Source organism: Gossypium arboreum, chromosome 13 (assembly GCF_025698485.1).
Source record: "Gossypium arboreum isolate Shixiya-1 chromosome 13, ASM2569848v2, whole genome shotgun sequence".
NCBI classification, from domain to species: Eukaryota; Viridiplantae; Streptophyta; class Magnoliopsida; order Malvales; family Malvaceae; genus Gossypium; species Gossypium arboreum.
In genome coordinates, this window is record NC_069082.1 from 18,366,514 (window position 1) to 18,371,286 (window position 4,773).

A 4,773-nucleotide genomic window follows, 5' to 3' on the forward strand; every position below is an offset into this window, starting at 1 on the left:
CTCTCTAGCTTCTGAGTCAGCTTTCTTTTCTCTTTCCCGAGTTCTTCAGCCTTAAATGCTTGTTCAACAAGCACAACAAACTTTTTTATTTCAAGTATCCAGACTAACAAGTGGATATCTTCATTTAAACCATCTTCAAACCTTTTACACATTATTGCTTCATTCGAGACATATTCTCGTACATACTGGCTCACTCTCACAAATTCCTGCTCGTATTCTGTAACAGATATACGGCCGTGTTTCAGCTCAAGAAACTTTTTGCATTTCTGATTGATGAATCTCTGACTGATGTATTTCTTTCAAAATTCAACTTGAAAGAAATCCCAGGTGACTCATTCTCTCGGAACCACTGATATCAATGTCTTCCACCAATGATATGCCATATCTCTCAGAAGTGAAACGACACATTTAAGACATTCGTCCGGATTACATGACATTTCATTGAACACTTGAATCGTATTCTCTAGCCAAAATTTAGCTCTCTCAGCATCATCATTCGTAGTAGCACGGAACTTTTCGGCCCCATATTTGCTAATTTTATCAACCAGAGGCTTATTCCACTGATTTGGATTAGATTGTGGTGTGACAGGGACTTGTGGAGGATTTTGTGGGGATGAAGGTTGTGGAACAGCTAGATTAGTTCTCACATACTGAGTGAGCCACTCATTCATCATTTGATAAAAGGCTTGCTTAGCCTCTCCCTCATGACTACTCGTCACGGGACTAGAGTTAGATTGCGCTGTCCTTTGAGCAGGAGCAGGCATTCAACATTGTCAGCTACGGCTCGTTTGGGATCTATTTACTATATAAAAACACATTTTAATTGTTAGGAATTATCATACTATCGCAATTTACAAATATGACATGTATAGCTAGAATCACACACGCTACATTAGTTCTAGAATCAACTAAATCGTAGCTTTGATACCAACCAAATGTAACACCTCTAACCCGTATCTGTCGCTGGACTAGGGTTATGAGGCATTACCAGACATATCAGAACATTTCATAAACATTTCACAATCAAAAGTCATACATCATCATATCATAGTCAAATATCAACATAAAGTCCCTTTCTTAGGTCAACGAGACCTTAAACATGCATTAGGAAGAGGTCGGGACTAAGCTGAACACATACAAATTTTTTTGAAACTAAACAATTTTTCTAAGTTACAAAGGTCACACGCCCGTGTGAATAGGCCGTGTGCCTCACACTGCATTAGACACGTCCGTGTGTCTTGGTCGTGGCGAAGCAGGGAATACATACTGACTTGTCCACAAGGCCACAAGACAAGCCCGTGTGCCAGGCCATGTAAAAAATTAGGGAGGCTACTGACTTGGGTTACACGGCCAAGCACACGCCCGTATGTCTAGCCTGTGCACGAAACTGACTTAGCCACACGGATTGGCACACTACTGTGTGTGCGACTGTGTGGTCTACCCAGGCTTATTTTGAAATGGCCCTCGAGCAACACGGCAAAGACACATGCCCGTGTACCTGCTTGTGTGGGAAAAAATAGGCCATTTACAAGGCTAATATGCCACCCACTTAGGGTTCTCGCTACAAGCACCAAATAAGCATCAAATGCACCATAATTTCAACCAATTTCATTCACAAAACATTTTCATATCATATTATTATCAACCTAATTCATACTTATAATCCATACCCATCATGCCAAATCATAAGCCAAAGTCATACCAAAACATATGTTTCATAACCTCGGCCAAACTTCATTCAATCTCATGCCATAATCGTACCAATTCTTTAAATAAGCACATACCAAAATCTTACTAAATTGACCAATTCTCTTTGGCCATCCATGAACACCTCATATTGGCAATATTGCATCACATAGTTTATACTCAAAAGTCATTTATAAACACAACCAAAACGAAGCCATATCACATGGCTAAATATTTTTAACTCAAAAATAGATCTCAATTTATCTAAACTATACATGCCATACTTAAATATTTACACTTTCAAAAGATACCAAAGTAGAGTTTGATAGTGTGGTGATGATCCTCAACGATCCCCGAGCTCTCGGTAGTTTCGATATCTATAGAACAATTGAAAAACACACAAAGTAAGCTTTCAAAAGCTTAGTAAGCCATATACAAATAAACTTGTCATATAACACAATTTTTAAGTAATTTTATTCATTTAACTCATGGCAAAATATATTCACATATCCATAAGTCTCATATAACTCATTTGACCATAATTCACTTGCATATATCATATGTCCACAATTGTACAAATACTTACCTTTTGTTCTCAATCATGTTATACATTTCAAACGTACTTGAATCGGATACACATTTACATAGTCAATCATTTTTCAGAATGTCCGTTGAGTCGTTCGGAATCATTAAGGATACTTGGATAGCTCGGAAAGCTTGTACAATGCCAATGTCCCAGACGTGGTCTTACATGTAATCAAATATCAATGCCACTATTCCAAACAGGGTCTTACACGAAATCAAATATGATGTCGATGTCCCAGACATGGTCTTACATGTAAATCTCAAATCGATGCAACGTCCCAGACATGGTCTTTCACGAAATCACATATCGAAATCCTATGTCATGACATATGTATCCTAACTATTCCTATGGTTCATACGGGCTTTTAGACGTCGTTACATTATCGAAACTTTCTCTATTTCACAAATTTAACTTCTATAATCATTCATCAAAATTCAATATCATATAAGCATGAAAAATCAATTCGAACACATTTATTTGTATATAGACTTACCTCATACGAAAATGAACAGAAATGAACGGCTATTCAATGACTTTGGACTTTCCCCGATCTAATTCTGTTTTCTTTGATTCTTGATCTTAATCATTCATTTCCTTAGTCGAACCCTAAGAAGCTTATTCTCTTTCTTTTTCTTTGTATTTTCGGCTATGGATGATAATGGATGAACAAATTTTGATTTTTGTTTTAATTATAACATCATTTATTAACTAATTACCTTATTAACATTAATGAAATAATATAAAGGCTTTATAATGGTTGTCCATTACCGTCCATGCCATTATTTAATGGCCAAATTTCATTTCAAGGCCTCTATATAAAAAGAACATAGCAATTTTGTAACACCTCACACCCGTGTCCCATGCCGGGTCAGAATATGAGGCATTACCTAACTTAAACTTATACATATAAACGTTTTCATAATACCAAAAATGGTCAAATTAAAACTTTTCCAATTTTATCTATAAACTCTTTAATAAGAACCTACTAGGCCCAAAACATCCATTGAAACCCCTTCGGAAACAATCCGAGTCCTTTCAGGACATGCCCGTGTCTTAGCTCGTGTGTAAAAACTTGGACATTCTGTTTCTGATGTCAGCAATCCTTAAGGGCCACACGACCAAGGCACACACCCGTGTGCTAGGCCGTGCCCTTCACACGGCTGAGACACAGGGCCATGTCTCTGCCCGTGTGTTTACTACCATGCATACTGACTTACAATTCTTACGTATAGGGGACACACGACCATATCACACACCCATGTGGTAAACCGTGTGTCACACACGGTCTAGTCACACGCTCGTGTGCCTACCCGTGTGGACAAAATAAGGCTATTTACCAAGCCTTTTTATCACCCTTTCTCATGTAACCTGCACAAAAATCACTCTTTACTAACATAAGGGCACATCGCTTAGTCAAAATAACCACAATGGACAACATTTCATTTATGCAATTTACTCATCCATGAAAATATCATCTTCCATTTATAAATCAAAATGAGTATTGACCATCATCCATGGCCTTATACAAAATGAGTATCGTATTCATCTTATGAGCCAACACATTATGGTAACTAACAAAACACTAAACAAAGACTCGGGTCCCTATACATACCAAAAAACAAAACAATGAAACTAGCTATACCAAGGTCTTGAGTGATAGTGCGATTGAAGCTTTTGATGTCACTAGATCCCCGACGCTAGTTTGGCGGCACTATAAGGAAAGAAAAGAAATGAGGGTAAGCATGGGAGCTTAGTAAGTACATATATGCAAATGAAGTGTAATTATAAGAAAATCATATTCATCCAATAGTAGCTTGTCGTGCTTAAAAGATAAAGATCACTTAACGTCTTTATCTTACTTTTCCTTTTATTTGTGTATACTTAATACACCTCATTCCTTACTCAGGTCCTAACCATGAGCTCGGTATACATACCTCATCAAAGTATTCACCAACTAAATCTTTGGGTTACCCGTTGAACTCTCGAAATACATATGGATATGTGGGGAATTTGCATCTAAATTCCAAATACTAAATCAAGGTTACCTCGTGTTATGAAACACTCACAATTGAACTACTCACGGGCCTTTCTATCAAGTCAGGACCCGGACCTCATAGTTATCATGTAACGTTTGCTCATTGAGCCACTCACGGGTCTGTACACAAAGTTAGTACCCAGACCCACGTTACCTATAGCATTTATCTCATGAACTCAGACTCAACTCATGAGTTCAGACCACATAAATTTTATAACATGCCCTTTTGTATCCTATGCTGTGTCTAAGGTTCAACGGGATTCGTATCCAATCGAATAGAATCGCATTTTGTTCACATCGTAATTTACTCGCATTAAATGTCGTCTATATATTCATGGCAACAATTAGAATTTAGGTACATAACAATAATAAGCTAGTTATACATGTGTAATATTAAAATATATCAAAGTAACTTCGATAACACATTATTTACGTATGCACTTACCTCGATGCAAAATGATGAAGA